We start from the raw sequence: 22,714 nt of genomic DNA, 5'->3' as shown, positions 1-22,714 counted from the left end.
CTGGATATTCTTTCTCTTATCCATGTTCCTTCTAAACTGTGTCTAGAATGCAAAATACTATAGGTAAAGTCTTCTCCTTTTCTTTTTGGCTCAGTGGGTAGAGTTTTGGTCTTGGAATCAGAAGATTTGAGTTCAAATCCTACCTAAGTCCTTTAACAAGTTGTGTGACTGGTTTCAGTTTCTTCATCCATAAAATAAGAATAACAGCAGCACCTACTTCTGAGGTTGTTGTGAGGGCAAAACTAAATATTTTTAAAGTGTTTTGCACATCTTACAGTGTTTGGTAGGTTCTAGCCATTGTAAACAAATGCAACCTTGACATATGTATATATTTCTATATTATAGATAGATATGAATATGTATATGTATATATATATATATATGGAGAGAGAGAGAGAGAGAGAGAGAGAGAGAGAGAGAGAGAGAGAGAGAGTATTCATGCTATTCCAGCTTCCCTATCAAATTGACTGCGAGATTCTTGAGTGTTTAGACTAGGCATTTTTCCCTTTCATTTTTTTATCCCTAGAAACTAGCCCAGTGTGTAGTACAAAAGAGACACTCAAAAATACTTTAATTGCTCATACCAAGATTTACCAAGATATGATCAAAATGAATACATAACCTAGATATTAAGAGTTTACATAAAAATCAGAACATTGAACATATTACTTAATATACTTGTGGATAGGTGAATAATTTATGGATAAACAAGAGTTTGAGAGCAAAAATAGGTGGAAAATGCACAATTTTGATTATATTAAATTGATTTTTTTGTTTTACAAAAATAAAAAAATTAACCAAGATTAGAAGGAAAGCAGAAAATTGCAGGAAAAAAATTTTATAGACAGTTTATCAGATAAAGGTCTCATATCTAAAATACAGAACTTTGTCAAATTTATGAAAATGCATCATTTCCCAGCTGATAAATAATCAAAAATATGAACAGTTTTCCAATAAAAAAATCAATACAATTTATAGCCATATTAAATTCTCTAAATCATTATTGATAAAAGAAATGCAAATTAGAACAACCTTGAGAGGTTATTTTATATCTACCAGTTTGGCTAAACTTATAGAAGGGGAAAGTGACAAATATTGAAGGGAATGTAGAAATATTGGGACACTAATTCATTGTTGGAATTGTAAAATGATTTAGTCATTTTGAAAAACAATCTGGAATTATACCCCAAAAGTTATTCACTTATACCCTTTTACCCAGCAAGACCAATACTTGGTGTATTTCTAAAGAAGATTATGGGAAAATGAAAATAACATATGTTCTGAACTGTTTATAGCACCTGTCTTTGTGGTGACAAAGGACTGAAAATTGTGGGAATGTCCACCAACTGGGGGAATGACTGGACAAATTGTGGTAGAAGATTGTGATAGAATACTATTGTGCCAAAAGAAATGATGAGCTCCATGATTTTAGAAAAGCATGGAAATATTTGTACAAAATAATGAAAAGTGAAATGAGCAGAACCAAGAGAGCATGGTATACAGTAATAATAATAATTATAATAATAATATTGTTTTTAAGAATGACTTTGAATGAATAGGTTACTTTGTCTATTATTATTCATTAATATTAATATATACAATAAAATATATTATATATAATAAAATTATATATAATAATTAATTAATTGTTAAAGGACATATGAAGAAGATGCTGTCTGTATTGAGAAAGAATTGATAAATAGAAATATGTATAGGATAATTTTATATATGTGTGTTTCTAATGGTAACCATGGTAGGGGGGAGAAAAAAAGAACAAATATTTACATAATAATTTGGTTGTATATTTGAAAGGAATAGCAAGTTGCACATAGTAGATTTGCAGTTTCATGTAAAATCTTTTTTTGTCATACTGTGTTATGGAAATGCTTGTTTTATTCCATAAGTTAAAAATAAAATTAAAAAGTACATTATTGAATTGCAATCTCTTGGAATATACAGGCAGGCTACCTTAAACATCTTGATGGTGGATCTTGGCATCATTTTTCTCCTTTCTCCATTTTTCCCTTTCTAACCTGTCTTCTGTATAAAGGCAAAGCCCCTCTTTTGCCCCTCTCAGCTTACAGCTAAGTGATGTTAGTAAGATTTCCTAAGGTTGAGGAAGACTTCCCTTTGCCAATCCCAGATTTTTCTGCAGATTCTCAAAGGGCCCATGTTAACTCTTCCCTACAGGAAACTTCATTCTGACATTCTTAAGGGTGTGTGTGTGTGTGTGTGTGTGTGTGTGTGTGAAATTTGAGAAATTTCACAGATAAGATCTATTCCTAATAGCCCCTAAAGCTTTCTTTAACTCCACCTTTTGTAAACCCCAGATAGCAGAAGGTGGAGGGGATTGATTAATGCAGAGAGCTCTGGGAATCTTCTTTACAGGTTTCTTGAGAAAGTGACCATCTCTCAGCCACTCATTTCCACAATGGAGATATGGGACCCTATGCTGCAGGACCATTTTCATCAGACATAATATATCATATATATAATACAAATATAATAGATAATACAGGTATAATAAATGATCTTTAATTGAGAATGCTTTTTTAAAGCATATCCTGAATACATCATAGATAGAAAGCTAGAACAGATTTTAAAGACCACTGTAACCAGCTTCTTTCATTTTAAAAATTAGGGAACTGAGTCACCACTATCTTATGTCTGAAAGGAAGACTCAAACCCAGGTCTTCCTGGTTCTATGTTCCTCACTACCCCCCCCCCCAAAACCCTCTCCACCCCGACCTTAGCTCCTCTGGTCGATAACTCCACACCCAGTTGTGATATAATTTCTCTTGAAGAGAGTTAAGTACAATTTTACCTGGACTTGGAGTCAGGAAAATCTGGGTGGGTTCAAATGATTATTAATGATAATTTTAGTCATTGTTCAATTGTTTCAGTTGTATACAACTCTCCTTGATTCCAGGTGGAATTTTCTTGGCAAAGATACTGAAGTGGTTTGTCATTTTTTTCTCCAGTCCATTTTATATATGAGGAAACTGAGGCAAACAGGGTTAAATGAATAACCAGGGTAACACAACTAGGAAGTGTCTGAGGTCAGACTTGAATTTAGGAAGATGAGGTTTTCTGTCTCTAAGTGGTATTCTATCCCCTCTGCCACCTAATTGTCCATTAATGACATTAACTAGCATTTATGTAGCTCTTTAAGAGATGCAAAATGTTTTATATACAATATCTCATTTAATCATTCAAACAACTCTGGGAGGTAGGTGCCTTTATTATGTTCATTTTATAGATGAGGAAACTGAGGCAAAGAGGCAAAGTGATTTATTCATGTCATAAAGCAAGTGAGGCTATAGTTACAGTTAAGCTTCTTGTCTCTCCCTGTGTTCTAACCACTGAACCGTCTGGTTAACTATCACAGACTTTTTGTAAAAAAGAGTTGGCCCCTGAAATAGTCCTTGGCAGAAGCTCAGTATTTCCATTGGTGGAGGCATGACTTTTCTAGAGCTAGCTCAGAAGAGCTCTCCATCAGATTGTTAATCAGCAAATGACAAATCTAGGCTTGGTTTATTGTTGATTTCTCAGACTTAAGAGAGTGATGGATAAAATGTTAATAATGCAAATTAAATTTGAAAGTGTACCTGGGGCACCTCTCAAGCATCTTCCCCCTCTTCCCCAAAGCTGGTTGTGAACCACCTTATCAGCAATCCACTGGTGAGAAGATGGTACATTCCAGATATGGGGGTCAACTTGAACAAAGTCACAGGGACAAGGGGTGGAATGTGCAAGGAAACCAACTGTTTGAAAAATACAGTGTTAAGGAGATGAACAAACACTAGGTAGAACAGGCACACTCCTGATTGAAATTGTGGAAGCTGATGAGGCCAACAAGAGAAGAGAGGAACCCCAGAACAGAACTTTATAAGATGTCCAGGAGATGAAAAGGTAGAAGAGAAGGGGGAAGAAGACAAAAGAGAATAAGCATGTACTATCTGAACTCATTTTATTTTTATGTCCTGGGAGGTAGGTGCTATTACCAGCTCTATTTTACAGTAGAGGAAATTGAGGCAGAAAGAGGTTAAGTGGGTCACATATCTATGGACTATGATCCAGCAAGGGCTGTCAGGTGGCAACGTGAATAGAATGCCAGTCTAAGACTGAGCATTGTCTGACTGGAGTCAGAAAGGCTCATCTTCCTGAGTTCCAACCTGACCTTAGACCACTATTAATTGTGTGACCTTGAGCAAGTCACTTCACCCTCCTTATCTCAGTTTCCTCTCCTATAATAGGAGCTGGAGAAGAAAATGGCAGACTACTCCAGTCTCTTCGTCTAGAAAACCCCAAGTAGGGTCACAAAGAGTTGCACATGAACAGCAAAGGAAACTAATTCTATTCAATTCCCCTTGTGAATCCAATCCAATCCAATCCATTTATATAATGCCTACTGTATACAAGATGTTATGCTAGATACTGGAGAATCAAAGACAAAAGGGGAAAAAAAAGAGGTCCTGCCCTAGAGGATCTTGCATTTTACTGGGGATAGAGGTGAGAGAATATAACACATCAAATACATACAAAAATTCCATTTCCCTTCTTCATGTGCATAAGTATTCCTCTGTGTCTGAAAGCTACTCCCCTCCTCATCTCCCATTTAGGAATTCCCAGCATCCTCAGCCATCTGATCCAGTTTCTGGATTTTAAGGAAAGTGTCTTAATAATAGTTCAGTTCTCTTTCTGTTTCTGCTATTCAGTTGCTCCAGTGTGTTCATGATTGAAGCTAAAAATGACCCTTTTGTCCATATTCACTTTAGGGCTTCTCCCAAGCTCCTGGATACAGACATTCATTACCACCCTTCCCTTAGCATACCTTAGAATCTCAAGTGGGGCAACAGACATAAATGCCACCTAACCAGTCTCTTCACTGCAGGGGAACCCAGGGAAGAATAGAGCCTCTCTCTGTTGGAGACTTGTTTGTTTTGCAATTAGCAAAGGATGAAGGGGCCCTTTTCTGATTTTTAAAAAAATTTTGCTTGGAGGCCCAGAATTTAATCATTGGTCTTTGGATGAATAAATACTTAGGAAAATTGGGATAGACTTGGTGACCCCAGGAACCTTTTTCTTACCCTTCCCTCCTTTTTGCTTCTTCTCTATGTCCTTTAGCTAACTTACCACTTTAGTCCCATTTCTTTCCTTTCCTTCTTACTATCTTCCCATCCCTTTCTTTCCTGTCTCTTCAAACTGAATTTATTTCACTCTGGATGTCATCAAGTTTTTTTTTTCCTTTTTCTTAAGCTCATAGTCTCACACTCTCAGTGTTGGAAAAGGACTGAGTGGTCATTTAATCAAACCTCATCATTTTATAAATGAAGAAACAGGTCCAAAGTCAGAGGAAGTTTGGTATGGTGGAAAGAGAACTGGCAGGATCTAATCCTAGCTCCCGTACTCTTTCGTGTGTGACCTTGGGCAAGTTATTGAATCTCATTTATGCTCAGTTTCCACATCTATATAAAATGAGCCAGGTTGGACTAGATGATCTTCGAGGTCCATTCTAGGTCTATGAATAAGTCACTTATTCTCTTAGTGCCTCAGTTTCCACAATTGTGAAATGACCAGATGACCTCTGAGGCCCCTTCCAGTTTTAGATCTAGGATCCTAAGAATAGATGAGTGAGTCAGCCAGTAGGTAAATGGTTTTGAAGGCAGATCGGGGCAGGGCAGAGCAGCCCACAACTCCTCCCTCCTCCCCCCTCCAACATTCTCCTGCAGGCACCCCTGCCCCTTAATTGTTTTCTCTGTATAAAAGAGGGATCAGAACAAAACCATTCCTTTCTTCTTCTTCTTCCTTACATCATCTCTCCGGCACCTGGGGAGCCTAGGTGTGCTAGGGCTGAGCGTAACATGTGTGATGATGGGTTACATGCAGCACATCCCACTGAGACCTAAATCCCCTCCAGGTTTAGGAAGATTTTCCAAAGCTTAACTATATTTCTAATTGTCCTGCCACCTGTATTGAAACACAGAGTATGTGTTAATCTCAAATTCTTTTCTGTTTCCATAATCTTGGTAAAGTTTCCTGCATTCAAACAATAAATCCAATTAGGAGCCAAATTGACTTCTAAATTCCAGACAACCAAAAAATTACTGAAACATTTTTTAAAGGGGGGGGTAGGGAGTGGATAAATGATTGCATGCAACCGATTCCATCCCCACCCCTTCTGGCCATCACTCCTTGGACTGATCCATGTTTGACCCAAAGCCTGGTGTTACATGGGTCTTAAGAATGTTTCTTCTTTTGTCATGTTATTAGCTTTGAATCATTTCAGAGGGCTTGATTTTTAAAGGCCTTCACCAAGATGTTATCTGTGTGACTCAAGGGAATGGTTTTGGCCCCTAGGCAGAGTTCCTTGAGTCATGTAGCTAGGTGGCTAGACCACCAGCGATTTAAGCAGGAAGATCTGAGATCAAATCTAACCTCAGAGACATAATGGCTGTGTGATCTTAGGTAAGACATCTAACCTCAGTTTGCCTCAGTTTCCTCACCTGTAAAATGGGGATAATAATAGCAGCTATCTCCCAGGGTTGTTAAGGATCAATAAATAAGATAATACTGATGTAATCCTTAGCACAGAGCCTGCCTGGAACATACGAAGTTCTCTCTCTCTCTCTCTCTTGTTCGTCCTTAGTTTTCAAAGAGGACCATGGCAAGGAAGTGATACCATGACATAGAATTGAATTGGACTTAAATGAAGGAAGGTTGTACACAGTTGTTAACCTCACTTTGTCCTCCACAACTATCTAGGTCCAGTGGTCAAATATAGATTAGGATTACTGGAGATGGCTCTGGATACAATGGGAGAGCTTGGCCTCTCTCTCTCTCTCTCTCTGTGTGTGTGTGTGTGTGTGTGTGTGTGTGTCTAGATTATATAACCTATCTATCTATCTATCTATCTATCTATCTATCTATCTATCTATATATCTCCAGATTATCTAATCTATCTATCTGTCTATCTTAGTTATTATTAAAGGATTTATGATTTCATGGGCATGGGGATAGCTGGCACAGTTGTGGATGACTCTAAATCAATTAAAGCTTAAGATTCTCTTCTTCTTGGTGGAAAATAATGTCCTGCTCCTGAGTTGGGGGGGGGGGGGTTGTTGGAAGCAGGAAAGTTCTAGTCTCTTCAGTCTTCTTGAGTCCTCTTCAAGCTTTGAATTACTTCAGGTGACAATCACTGCAGGTATATCTGACTTCCAACTTTGAGAGAGAAGGTGGTAGATGCCAACCCCACTTCAGGTTGTTGAAAGAAAAGTCTCTGGGAAGACATGAGAAGAGTTATTCCTTGCTTTTTTTGTGGGAGGGTTTCCCCTTGCTGAGATCTGTGATATATAACCTCTCTGATAAATGGGTTTGTTTGCCACTTGCTTTTTGTGTTCATTGTGGAACTGGTATTTGGTGAGAAAGGAGTCAAACCTTGAATATAAAGCTTAAGGTCCTAAACTAATAAGAGTCCCCAATAATGAAACAGTAACCAGAAGTTTTACATTGAACCTGAAAAACATATCCCCCCAGACTAACAATATTTAAAGAGCAGATAGATATAATCCTCTCTCCTCTCTCTCTCTCTCTCTCTCAGAGGAGAAGGAGTGGAGCAGAAGATGTCTCTTCTGTCTCCCTTGGATCCATGAATAGAGCATTGGTCTTGGAATCAGGAGGACAGTCAAGTTCAACACTTGACTCTTACTGTGTGACCTTGGGCAAGTCACTTAATCCTGATTACCTCACATGCACTGGCATCTCCGGTAGTCCTGATTCATATCTGGCCACTGGACTCAGATGACTCCAAATCCAATTCATGTGCTTGTCATGATATCACCTCCCCGATGTCATGGTCTTCTTCAAATATGAAGGACAGGGGCAGCTAGGTGGCACAGTGGATAGAACACTGGCCTGGAGTTAGGAGGACCTAGGTCCAAACCTGGTCTCAGACACTTAATAATTACCTAGCTGTGTGACCTTGGGCAAGTCACTTAACCCCACTGCCTTACTGAAAGAAAATATTATTAACATTATAGTGACATCCTTGTTGTTACATATAGGGGGACATGTGGGACCTCACCGTATATTTATTAAGCTTCCACTCAATCAGTCAATAAATATTTATTAAGCACCAAATATGGCCAAACACTTTGCTAAGCACCAGGGATGAAAATATTAATAAGATAGTCCTTGCCTTCAGGAAGCTTGCTCTCTGGGAAGGTTTAAAATCTCACAGCTGCTTACTAACTACGTGACCTAGGACATAAAACTGCCTTGGCTGTTCTGTGTCCACCCCCAGACTAGTCAGTTTAGGACACGAACCCCCCTACAGTCTTGCTGATTGAGTATTAAACACAGGACTTCAGGCCAAATCTGAATTACCTTTGAACCCCATGTTTATTGCTCCCCAAGAGACTGAACAGAAGAATTCTCCCTTCCTGCCCACTCTACCCTGCGTCAGGTTCCATCACTTTTCTGGCTTCTGCTCTGAGCCCTTAACTTGCAGAAGTTTTTCCTACTCCAACCCATGCTGCTTATCACAAACTTCCCTAAATGCTTCTCCAGCTTCAGTTTCATTCACTACCTCTTTTACCCTCAAGCCTTCTCTGATTCTTTTGATCTCCAGTTTTTCTACCCATTCTTTGCTTCCTATCCCCTCACCCACCCATCCCAGCACTCTGGGTCTTCTCCCTCCTTCCCCTTCCTTCCCTATTGTTTCCTTTGCAGTCTTCACTCTGGGGCAACATAGAATTAGCATCTCAAAACCCACATTTCCATCCATGTACTTAAAGATAACATTTCTGGGTCCAGTTTATTCAGAAAGGGGTCCAGGCTTAATGGAGGAAGGAGAATTAACTCAGGACTGAGCATTTTCATCCAATTGATCAACTATATTAAGGGTCAGCTTAAGCTTTCAATGGAAGAGGTTGAGTTTCAATCCAGTTTCTTGCTGTGTGACCCTGAGCAAGTCATGTCCCTGAGCCTCGGTGGCATCATCTGAAACGTGCCTTCTACTTGACTAGGGCGTTGTGCGGATTAACCAGGATCTGTATTGGATCATGTGTGTTCTGTTTGGTGCCTTCTCCATGGATGGGGCATGGGACGGAGAGAGGGGACATTTTGAACTGGAAAGAAAAAGTAGAAATGAACTCTTCTTCAATAAAAAGCCTGATGATAGATAGATAGATAGATAGATAGAGAGATAGATAGATAGATAAAGATAGATAAAGATAGATAGATAGATAGAGAGAGAGATAGAGAGATAGAGAGATAAAGATAGATAAAGATAGATAGATATAGGTAGGCAGACAGAGTGAGATAGAGAGATAGATAAAGATAGATAGATATAGGTAGGCAGACAGAGTGAGATAGATAGATAGGTAGATAGATATAGATAGAAAGATAGATAGATAGATGATAGATATAGCACTTTACCAACCTTAAAGGGCTATTATACAGATTTTCATATATCACACTCACACATATATATTATAATATATATATTTATGTTCATAAAGCTATATGCATGCATGCACACATATGTTCACCACTCTAAACACTTGTATATGTATACATATCACCAAGTTGATATCATATATACAGATATGAATGCATTGCATATTTAATGTGAATATATACTTATGTGTGTATATATGCCCCTTTAAGCCACATCAGTTAGTGTTTATATGCATTATATTACATTATATTTAATATATTATATTAAAATTATCTTAAAGCGGTACACAAGATATATATGAGTATGTCTACATCATAAATGCACATGCACAGATCACATACATATACATATTTATGCACTGTATGCATCTACAGAATTATATATCACTTTAAGCTTAATGAAGTATAATCTCATCTTTTTTAAATCACAGAAGAGAATATAGGTATGTGACGACTCTGGAGGAGTCATTTAGCAGAGCACTCCCTCACTCCAATTCAATTTGTGTGCTTGCCATGGCATCACTACCACTGATGTCATGGTCTTCTTTGAGAATGTGAGAATGACGGATAGACATTATTAGTGTGTGTGTGTGTGTGTGTGTGTGTGTGTGGTTTCCACAGTAGTCACATGCTCCCAAAGGCAGGGACGGACTGTTTCGCTATTGGGTTTGTTATTGTGCCTGTGTTGGTTTGGGGAGTGCTGGTAATTCCACTTCTCAGGTAACTGTCGTTTTTCATAGTGGATAAAGTGCTGGATTTACAATCAAGTAAGATCTGAGTTTGAATCCTGCCTCAGACACTCTGAGAACTGTTTTGAACATTTCACTTAATCTCTGTGCCTCAGTTGTCCTATCTGTAAAATTAGGGAGGTCAACCTTGAAGACCTCTGCAGATACTCCCAATTCTATATTTGAATCGATGATTCTGTGATTCAATTTTCCTGTCTTCTCTCCTTGCTTAACTTCCCTCTTTTCCTCCATCTCAGAATGCTAAACTTCCTTCAAGATTAAGCTCAAGTACAAACTTACAGAAAGCCTTCTCTACCCCCTCCCCCACCTGCTGGATCCTTCTCTAGGGTTATCTTCCACCTATTCTGTATATATCTTGTATCTAATCATGTATATTCGAATGTGAGTTCATCAAGGACAGAATCTGTTTGTCCTTTGGCTTTGTATCCTTAACATGTTGTTGTTCAGTTGTGTCTCGATTTTTTGTGACCCCATGGACCAGAGAACACCAGGTCCTTCTACCTTGCACTACCTCTTGAAATCTGTCTAGGCTCATATTCATTGCTTCCATGACTATCTATCCATCTCATCCTCTGCCACTCCATTCTCCTTATGCCTTCAATCATTCCCAACATCAAATTTTCCAATGAATTCTGACTTATTATGTGACCAAAGATTGTAAACTTCAGCTTCAGTATTTGTTTCTGCTTTTTTACAAGGTAGGTGGTACAATGGATAGAGCACTGGCCCAGGAGTCAGGAGGACCTGAGTTCAAATCTGACCTCAGACACTTAATAATAATTACCTGTGTGACCTTGGGCAAGTCACATAACCCCATTGCTTTGCAAAAAAAAAAAACCCAAAAAACCGAAAGATAATGGGGTTAAGTGATTTGCTCAAGGTTACACAGCTAGGTAATTATTAAGTGTCTGAGGCCAGAATTGAATTCAGCTCCTTCTGACACCAGAACTAGTCCTCTGTCCATTGCACCATCTAGCTTTCCCTCAGCTTCAGTATTTGACCTCCAAATGAAAAATGTGAATTAATTTTTTTAAGGATTGACTGATGCTCTCCAAGATACTCCTGAAAGTCTTTTCCAGCACCACAATTTGAAAATATTAATTCTATGGTAATTAGTTTTCCTTATAGTCCAATTCTCATGTCTTACATTGCTGCTGGTAAAAACCTTGGCTTTGACTATATGAACTTTTATCAGCAGAAGTTTGCTTTTTTAGTTTCAACCTTCCTTCATTTAAATCCAATTCACATGTAAGTCATGGCATCACTTCCAGATGTCATGGTCCTCCTCAAAAATGAAGGGCAAACAACAGCAGCATGCTGTTCAAATTTGTTCAAACTTTCCTTCCCAGGTGCTAACATCTTTTAATTTCATAGCTACTCACTGTCTTCAAAGATCTTAGAATCCAGGGATAATGTTTGCCCTTCATTCTTTTTTTTGAATTTTTATTTATTTAAGATAATGGGGTTAAGTGACTTGCCCAAGGTCACACAGCTAGGCAATTATTAAGTGTCTAAGGCTGGATTTGAGCTCAGGTCCTCCTGAGTCAATGCTCTATCCACTGTACCACTTGGCTGCCCCTACCCTTCATTCTTGAAGAAAACTATGACTTGAGAGAAGGGGTGCTCTGCTAAGTCACCAGCCTTACTTGCTCCTTTAGAGCCACCTGGGTCCAGTAACCCAGAAATGGGTCAGGACTGGCCCTGGATAGAAAATGTAGCATTGCTTTCTTTTCCTTCCCATATTAGTCTGGAAGTGATGGCACCAGTTGCCAAGATCTTAGTTGCTTGGGTTTTTTTTTAAATTAAGCTTCAAACCAGCTTTTATACAATCATCTTTCATCCTCATCAAGAGACTTTTTAAGTCTTCTTCACTTTCTGAATAGTTTCCTCTACATAGTTGAGATTATTGTTATTTCTCCCTGGAAACTTAATTCTGATTTTTGATTTACTCTGGGATTTCATGTGATAAATTCTGCATATAGGGCAACTAGATTGTGGACACTGGATAGAGTTCTAGACCTAGAGTTAAGAAGAATTATTTTCATGAGTTCAAATCTTGGGTCAGACATTTCCTGGCTGTTTGACTGTGGACAACTCCCTTGATACTGCTTGCCTCAATTTCCTCATCTGTAAAATGAACTGGAGTCAGAAATGATAAACTACTCCAGTATCTTTGCCAAGAAAATTCCAAATAGGGTCACAAAGAGTCAAAGTGAATGAAAAATGACTGAATACCAATTAAAAATTCTGCATATAAGCTAAATAAATATACAGCCTTGTCTCAATGTTAAATCAATCAGTTGATCAATATTCATTTCTATTACTTCTTGACTTCATATAGGTGCCTCAGGAAATAAGATGATGTGATATCCCCTTCTCTTTTTGCAACATTTTGTTGTGATGTACACAGTCAATGTCTTAAGTGTAGTCAATGAAGCAGAAGTAGATGTTTTTCTGGAATTCTCTTGCTTTCTTCACAATCCAGAAAATGGTGGCAATTTGGTCTCTTGTTCCTCTGCCTCTTTGAAAACCAGTCTTCTCTTCTGATAATCCTGGGTTCATATTCAACATATTGTTGAAGTCTAGCTTGTAGAATCTTTTTTTTTTAGGTTTTTGCAAGGCAGATAGGTTTAAGTGGCTTGCCCACAGCTAGATAATTATGAAGTGTCTGAGGCCTGATTTGAACTCAGGTACTCCTGACTCTAGGGCTGGTGCTCTATCCTAGCTGCCCTTAGCTTGTAAGATCTTAAGCATAACCTTGCTTGGGTTTGAAGTAAGCACAATTGTTTAGTGATTTGAACATTCCTTGGTTTGTCCATCTTTAGGAATGGGACATAAATGGATCTTTTTCTATTTAGTGGCCACTGTTGAGTTTTCCAAATTTGCTCATATAGTAAGTGCAGCATGTTGACAGTATCATCTTTTAGGATGGAATTCTATCACCTCAACTAGTCTTGTTGTTGGCAGTGTTTCCTAAGGCCCACTTGACTTAATTCTCTAGGATGTCTGACTCTAGATCAATAACCATATCATGGTTATGGGTGATGTTAACATCTTTCTTTCTTGTATAGCTCTGTATATTTTTGCCATCTCTTCTTAATCTCTTCTACTTCTGTTAAGTCCCTAAAATATTTGCCATGCCTATTTTTTCATGAAATGTTCCTTTGATGTCTCCAGTTTTCTAGAAGAAATCTCTTTTTTCCATTCTATTGTTTTCTTCTATTTCTTTGGATCCCTCACTTAAGAAAATGTTCTTATCTTATCTTTCTATTCTCTGGAATTCTGCATCACTAGATATGTCTTTTCCTTTCTCCTTTCCTTTTTGCTTTCCACACTCTTTCCTCAGTTATTTGAAAACTCTCATCAGATAGCCATTTTGCTTTCTTGCTCTTCTTTTTCTTTGATATGTTTTAGCTGTTCTCTCCAGTACAAGATTGAGAATCTCTGTTCAAAGTTTTTCAAGCACTCTATCTAATAGATCTATTCCTTTGATTTATTCATCACTTTATTCCCTTTCATGAATTCTACAATCCAACTAATTTTCTGGAATCATATCAATTATCATTTTAATATTGTGCATGGAGTTGTTTTGGGTTTTTTTTGGCAAAGATACTGGTGTGGTTTGTCATTTCCTTCTCCAGTGGATCATCTTTTGTATGAATTTTCCACTAGGACCTGTTCATCTTGGGTAAAACAGTATCACATAACTCGTAGATTCATTAAGCAACCCCTCTACCACAACAAGTCATTGATCTAGAAGGAGAAGCTTGGAAAGAGTGGGTACTTAATAAATGTTTGCTGATTGAATAATAAATTAGAAATCAGGACTTCCATTATTCATCTCTGAAAATTATTGAAGGAGAGTGAGATGACTCAGGATACCAAGTTGCATTAGGGGTAACTCCCCCAGTGATCAAGGTCTTGATGCATGTGGTTAAGATCATTTATCATTTATTTATTTAGCAAAAGAACCTAATCAGAACAGCCTTACTTAGTATACATCAGTCAAGCAATGGCAGCCACCAGAACAAGTGGAAAATCACTTTAGAGGAGGAGGAATAGTCAGGTAGAAGCAATAATGCAATTAATCACCTTATTTAAAGGAAAAGACACCTTCTAGAAAACCAGCCAGTAGCGTAATATGTTCTTGGGGTCAATGGATGGACTTTAAATTGATATCATTGTATATGACAGTTTTGAGGACAGTGTGATATAATTGTACTCTAGATCTGGAGTCAGCTGAGCATGGAATAAGTGTCTAGTTCATGCCAGTCAGTTAATTAATCACTGGGGATTCAAAGAAAGGTAAAACCAGTTAGTGCCCTCAAGGAACTCCCATTCTAAAGAAAGACAATATGCAAACAATTAGATATACAGAAGATAAATAAGTAAAGTATATGGGAGGTAATCTCAGAAAGAAGGGGAGGAAGGACCAGGAATTTCTAGACTTCATTGAGTTGAATATGACATGTTTGGACCTACTTTTTAGGACGATCATTTTAACAGCCAAGTGAAAGATGGGTAAAGGAGGGAGAAACTGATGCCAGGGAACAATTAGAAGGCCAGTTAGAAGACATGGATTTAAATCTTGGCTCTTCCCTTTGATATCAGAATGACCTAGAGCAAGTCACATTGACTTACCTGTAAAATGAATGGGTTGAATTAGATAATTTTTAAAAAGTTCATCCAACTTCAACATACTAAGATTGTATGACAATTTCATTGTTTTGGAGATTCTAACTGGACCAGAGCCAAACCAATATTTGATAGAATTAAACTGAGCTAGATTAAACTATAGACTTCCCTGCTCAAAGAGGTTGCATTTATCAATAGCTTTACTTTTTTGGTGACATCCATCCTATTGTTTGACTCTCTTCTCCAAAGGCAGTTTGCTTAATAAAAGTTATTTTAACTTAGGTAAATTTTGAATAGTTTTATTTTGAGTTTTTCACAACAAGCTGGAGGGGCGTAAAATTCAGGATAGCCATGAGTTTCAGTTCTTTGGGTAGGATCTGGTCCATTGTTTAGTAGTGAACAAATCACTTCATTTGTCTTGGATCTTCTCAGTTCTTGTATCTTTAAATAGAGTGATAAAAATAACTACCATAGATTTATCATTTCCCATATTTTATTTCATTTGATTCTTTCAGCAAGTAGGGAAGTAGTTGGGCATTATTATTCCCATTTTATAAATGAGGACTCCAAGACTTAAAGACTTGCCCAAAATAGTACCACTAATAAAATAAGAGTTGGGATTTGAACTCCATTCTTCTAATTCCAAATCCATTGCATGGGTCTTCTGCTCCTGTAAATTCCCTTAGAGGTTTGAGCACTAAATAACTCAAGAGAATTTTTAATACCTTTTCAGAAGCAATAAAGTAATCTTCTGTTCCTAAGTATCAGAAACTTTTGACAAAGTTTTTTAGCCAGAAACAAAATAGTACCAAAGCATTCAGCTTTTGGGAGGTGCTCATCGCCACAGGATACAGAGGTAAAGCTGATACACAAATGCTTGGATGTTGGTGGGTTGAGGTTGTGAAGGGAGGTTCCCTATGCCTCAAATTAAAGGGGAGTTTGTGCAACATACCGTCTTTTTGAGTCAGGGCCAGGGTCACTGTTGGGCTGAGGTAACATTAATTATTTTTCCGCTTGTCGGATTCCATGAAAAGGATGTGAAAATGGCCTGTTTGTGAAAGAGGGCAGGGCAAGGTTCTGAGCTGATTATGTCAAACACATTCAAAACCTTCTTGGCTCAGAAGATTGTGATCAACAAAGCATAGCTGGCATCTGCACCCATTTCAGGAGGAAGCTCTTCAGGCTCTGTGAGCTCTGAGGGGCAAGAAAAGGCAATGTTAACCCTATGGTGGCTGGACCCATTCAGCCCTAAAATTCTTGAGGCCTCATCACAGGTGAGAGAAACTCTACAAAGACACCATCTCTAACGGGGAGGGGAGGGTGCTAAGGATCCTAGTCTTTGAGGTTTTCTCTTGAGATAATGGTTTTGGTCATGTAACTAGGTCAGACTGATAATAATAATAGTTCACATATTTATAGTTATGGTGAAGGGATGCATGGATAGGAAACTGAACTATATGGAGAATTTCTGATTGAGAAGGAATGAGTCTTTACAGTGGACTGAAGAAGGCTTGGGGCTCTTGGCCAATCCTGATCTGCAGAAAAACTGAAAATGTATTGATTAGCCCCAGGCATGTTGACTGGGCAGTCTCACAAAAGAGATCTCATCCTCCTTTTGAGGAATCAGAAGCCCCAGGTAACAGAAGATAACTCCACTGGTTGCCTGGGGGAAGTGCAACTAGCCTCTTCTGGGAGGAGGAGCTGTGAGAGATAGTCTAGTCTAGTTAGGATACAGCCTGAGGCATGGGAGTAATCCTAGGAGAATGAGCTGTCTGGGAAGTATTCTCTTTTCCACTAGTGTGGGCACAATTGCCAACTAATATCCATTGTGGGAGGACTCAGATAATAATTTTATGACTATGACTTCATAACTTTATACTTTGCTTTGCTTAAACCATTTTTACTGCCTTAAACTTGAAGTTTTTACTTAAAATAATTTTAATATTAATTAATATTAAATAAACTTAATAATTTTATATTTAAAATACAATTTTAAATTTGGTCATTTTATATATGATTCCTGTCTGGTCAGTAGAATATGAGATTATTTGAGAAAAATGGGTCATATTTACACAACTATGATTAATCAAACTCTGCATATGGTTGCTGATGAATTTAGAGTTGGGGGCATGGGGAGCTCATGCTTCATAATGATTTATGGTTTTTATTTAGTTTTGTTTTGTTTTTGCTTTATGGTTCAAAATGACTTTTTCTTACAATAATCCTGCAAGCACATAATGCATAGATAACAGAAAGCATTTCTACCGCATCCCTGTTCTAAGTTCCATCTTAGTGTCAGAGATCAGATGAGATATTTGCATAGTCAAGATTTGAAAATTGTGCTACATGTTACAGTCACAAAAGGTGTTGTTTAATTAGACTCAGATTTAGAGGCCTTAGATGAGGATATCTAGTTCAAATGTCTCATTTTACCGATAAGGAAACTGAGGTGCAGAGAAGATCATGATTTGTACAACAATATCATACAGTGATAGAATTAAGTATTCAAACCTGAATGTAGATTCCAAATTCAGTGATTATCCCACTACACAATTCTGTCTACTTACAGAGGACCTAAGGGTGATAGCTAGCTCTGCTAATTAATTATCTCAATAGCTGTGTGAGACTTTGGACAAATCATTTGTGCTCTCTGCGTCTGGAAAGTAGCAGAGGTGAAGAAGGAATGCATTGGAGATGTGGGATGTTCAGGTAGTGCAAGAAGAACAGAATTAAATTAAGCTAAACTAGCCATCAACAAATAGCAAATACATATCAAATGAAGTCCAAGTTAATACAAGAAATGATAAGGAACTAATTTCTCATATGCACTAAGGAGAGAAAAGGAGATGATGGGATTCAGTTGAAGTCTAAATTCACATTTAACCACTGGGAAGCCACTATTCAAGGAATCAAGTATTAATTACTGATTGAAGGTCATGGTAGTTGTGAACAATGGGTTTGGAGGGGAAGACTTGGGCATCAGAACCAAGCAACAGAAATACAAAATCTAGGTTGGATGTGTCAAATGGAAGTCAGGAGAGTTGGAGAGAGTTACCATACTGAAAGGATGATGGAAACAAAATTGTTAAGGCTAGATTTGGTTGTGCATGCCCTGCTTCTGGAGAGATGGAAGCTAGCTCGTGGTCTGAGCTTTGGAATTCTGAGCTTCAGGAGGGTTAAAGTTCCACACTGTGGGATATCAACATGATGAACCCCAGGAGTACACAACCACCAGGTTGCCTATGTAGGAGTGAACTAGTCCAAGTTAGAAATAGCAAGGCAAAGCTTCTGTGCTGATCCATGGGATCAAGCCTGTATGTAGCTGATGGATGGAAGGCAATGGAAGAGAGGAAGGAAGGAAGAAGAGAAGAAGAAAGGAAGTAGGGTGGGAGGGAAGGAAGGAAGGAAGGAAGGTAGATGATGAGAAGGAAGATGGAAGAGAGGAAGGAAGAGGGGAGAAAGTGAAAAAGGACTGGAGTAAGAGAGGAAAGAGGAAGGAAAAAGAAAGGAAGGAGGGAGGAAGGAAGAAAGGAGGAAGAGAGGGAAAAAGGAATTAGGGAGGGAAAGAAGGCAGAAGATGAAAAAAAGACAAAAGGAAGGGAGAAGAAAGTGAGAAAGAAAGGAAGAAAAGAGGAAGGAAGAACGAGAGGAAGAAAGGAGGAAGAGAGGAAGAAAGGAACTAGGAAATGAAGAAAGGAGGGATGAAGAGGAGGATGGAAGAAATGAAGGGAGGAAGAGAGGGAAGAGGGAAAAGAGGAAGGAAGAGAGGAAAGAGGAGGAAAGGGAGGAAAGAGGGAGTAAGAAAGGTGGAAAGGAGGGTGATAAAGAGGAATTAAAGATAATTGTTTGGAAGATTGCTTGTTAAGTTGATTCTGGGCTAGAATTCTGTCATACATAGAAATGGTTCTGGGAAGAACCAAGACAGTAAAGGATATGCCAGGGTCAAGGATATCAGAGAGGTTAGTTTGAGTATAAGTAGTGGATATCCAAGGAAGGACAACATGCTATGCACCTATATGCTCACACATAGCATCCTTTGAACAGCAACATCTAGTCATAATATTTTAATATGTAAAGGATGTATGATTCTGTTAATTTGGATAACTCCCAGTGTGAGAATTTCAGTCTGTCTATGCCATAAGACCAGTACTGATCACTTAAACTGCTCACTCTATTTCTCCTGCCAAAAATACCACCAATCCAACCTTCCAACCTTGTATATGTCACAGAGTTATGTTTTCTTTCACTTGAAAAGAGGTTTGAGGTTTTTCCCCACAGGAGGAAACTTTCAAAGATAATATAGGTGGACACAGTAAGGAGATTCTGTTCTACAGGTAAATAATAAAGCTGAGAATCATTCAGACAAATGAGTTATTTAACAATTCCAAAACGAACAGGGTTCAAGTCTCTCAGTAGCCAAGAACTCAGAAATTTGGTTTTTATCCAGTTAATATGTACTTTGGAGGGAATGAAAAAATAGGATGAAAGGATTAAGACACCTGGTTTCTTACTGGAGGAGGGGATCAGGAGACAGAGAAGTGAGGGTGAGGGTGAGGGTTGATTGGAGGGAACTGAGATACAATTAGGAGACATTGAAGAGAGAAGGAAAAAAAGAGTTGTTTTGTGACATTCTTTAACTTAGGTGACTCTTGGGAGGGGGAGGAGTAATCTTGTGACTTCTCCAAACTCAGATGACTTTGAGACAACTTCACAAAATGGTAGATAAAAGCAAAATGAAGTCACTATTGCTATTTCAATATTACATTAATTAGAATGATGATGCATCAGGGACTGAGGGGAAATTCCTTGCTTTGTCCATATTTTCATCCACAAATAACTAGTGAAAGAGGACCTGGGTACAGAGGAGTGGCAACACATCCACCAACAAAGAAATCCCAAACTGGAAAGACCCGGAAGTCAAGCCCTCCCTGCTCAGCCTTGGGCTGACTAGCATCTGCCATGAGGGGCTTATCTTCTCTAGTCCTGGGGAATTTTGATTTACTTCAGGTAATTAATTTCTTCCTGTTTAAATTCCTATAAATCATTCTCCAGCTGACTAATAAATACAATATTCAGAGTGACCAAAATGTTTTGATATCTCCTGGGGAAAAATCATCATTCTACCTCACCCTCCTTTCCTTAGCATTCTGGTGAAACTTATAGACAATTTCTCAGAATGAGTTTTTAAAATGATAAAACACATAGAATTTAAAAGAAACCAACTATTTTGAAATAGTGATGTGCACATTTTTAAAAAAAAGGTTCACAGGTCCCAAATTAAGACCCTAAGCTGGTATCTGGATAGACTGACCAATTTTCCCAACTTCTATATGGGCTGGAGTATTGATAAGACATTCAGGGTTGGTGGTCATTGATTTCTTTTATATAAAGAGAAGTGAAGGGAGAGATGATACATGATTTCTTGTTCACAGATGATGGTACTCTCAATGTAGCCTTCGAAGCTTGAGATACTACAAAGTATGGATCAATTTTCTGCTGCTTATACTAATCTTGATCTAACAATTAACTCCAATTAAACACAGGCATGCAAGATGCTCAAATTTAGATAATTTACCACAAATGTCCATACGGGCCATTTGTGCTTAACCTGTGGTAGAGTATCAGTCTGATCAGCCACAGTTAGATACACTGTAACTGGACTCAATCATAGACAACAAGCATAAAAAGGAGTAGACAATAGGATTAACAGTGGAGAGGATAAAAGGGTGAAGGGGTACAGTTTGATGCATATTAGCATCTTTTGACCTATAGGAGCAGGAAATGATTTATCTATCTATAGTTCTTTCCCCATGAAAGAAAAAGGAAGAGATAGATTCCGGGGGGGAGCTATTCACTTGGACACAGAAGCAGGGTCAAGTCTTCTATGTCCTCTTGGATTGTTTCATTGATCATTTCCCTTATCAGGGGAATAAACAATATCATAAGCCCCACAGTCTATACTTCGAAAATAGTCTATAATAATATAATAAAAGTGGTTTAGCAGAATCACTCTGAAGAGATAATTTGGGAGATCAAAATGTGTGGGCATCCCACATCTCCTCCACATGGTGCCAAGTATGAAGAAAGTCAGGCAAGATTCCAAGTCTACTTCTTTCCCCTCCTTTCTTATTTGTCTTTCTCCCAGAATTCTCTGCAATTTGCATCAGTCCCAGTTCCAACATGTCACTGGGTGATGGAGGCCGGATGACGTCTCCATGGGCTACATATGCTTAGATACATATTGATGCAACTTCCTGTTCACTTAAAGATGATTATAAAGGTCTGGCCATGTTGGATCAGGGCTCTCCAAATCAGGAGATGGCCAAGATTTTCCCATGATTCACCCCACCCTACCCTAATTTTCCTAGGCATTGTTTTATGTGGCTCAGATTCAAGATTGGAGCAAAAAACAAATGAAACATTTATAGTTGATCTAGAAATTATCAAAAGCTTTACTTAGCCAAAGCAGAGAAAGGATAATCAGTGAGGATAAAGAGTAGATTTCCATTTGGTATAAGCTTGTGTTAGTCATGCTGGTCTGCTCATCAGAAGCCTTAGTGGGGAGCAATGACTTCTCAGGCCCTGGGTTTTGTATCTAGGCCAACAGAAGTGGTGTAAATGATCCCAAGTTTAGTTGCCTCAACCAATTAGATCTCCAAGATGGTTTGAAGAGAAAACTAACCTAGTCTGATTGGAGAAGCTGCTGAGGATGTTGCTCCTACTACATCTTGGCTCTCTAGAGTGTAGAAAGCACTCCCCCCATTCCCCACCTCAGGAGAAGTCAGACTAATAACAAATTAGTAAGATGTTGATCAGGTTTCAGGAAAGTAAAGGTGGGAAAGCTTCCAAAGCCAGCTTTCCTTCCAGGTTCCATGCCTCCTACAAGGCCACTGTCCCCATACAGTCAGGATCCTACCCCTGGGGAGAAATCCAGGGAGGCAAGGCATAAGAACGAGGCTGGAGTAATCTTGCCCATCAATCCCTATTCTTCACCGCAGGTGTTCAAGGAGTTCACACATTTATGAATAATAATGAATTCTCACATATTTATAGAAGTTTTAAGGTTTGTAAAATATGTATATATGCATGACCTTCATTGGTCTTACAACAATCTGGAGAGGTAGGTCTGCAAGCATTATTCCCATTTTACAGATAAAGAAGGTACACAGCATGATGTAGTAGAGAGTAGTGTTGAAGACCTGGGTTCAAATTTTCTCTCTAACACAGATTGATTCTGTGACCTTTGGTAAGTAAGTCATAGCCTCTCAACGCCTAGAAACCTACCACCATAAATTGTGGAAAAGGTGATGATCTGCATTGATAGGAGGTGTTTCCTTCTTATTTCAAAGAGATCAGAGACCTGACCTAAAAAAACCCAAAGAGGATGCTAAACATAGGAGATGAGGTCTTCCATCTTCCTATCTTTTTGATGACTATCTCCCCGACCTGGTGGGTTTTCTCTTCTGAGCTCCACTTACAGGCTTCCATTTCAAAATTCAATTCAAATCCCATTATGAAAGAAGTCTTTCTTTATCCTCCCCCCTCCCCAACTCCTAATGCATTACATACATTAGAACTATATATATATATACAAGAAAGAACTATATACATACAAGATTTCTCTGAGAAATCCTCAGTTTGTCTTGGGCTTATCTTGAATTCTTTGAGTATTTTCTCCCAGCAGTTAATTTAGTGTCTGCTTAATAAATGCTTAGGGAACTTAGGGGGAGGCTAGGTGGCACAGTGGATAGAGCACCAGTCCTGGAGTCAGGAGTACCTGGGTTCAGTCTCAGACAATTAATAATGACCTAGGTGTGTGGCCTTGGGCAAGTCACTTAACCCCATTTGCCTTGCAAAAACCTTTAAAAAAT

The sequence above is a fragment of the Macrotis lagotis genome, chromosome 1 (assembly GCF_037893015.1).
Source record: "Macrotis lagotis isolate mMagLag1 chromosome 1, bilby.v1.9.chrom.fasta, whole genome shotgun sequence".
Lineage (NCBI taxonomy): Eukaryota > Metazoa > Chordata > Mammalia > Peramelemorphia > Peramelidae > Macrotis > Macrotis lagotis.
This window is presented reverse-complemented; position numbering follows the sequence as displayed.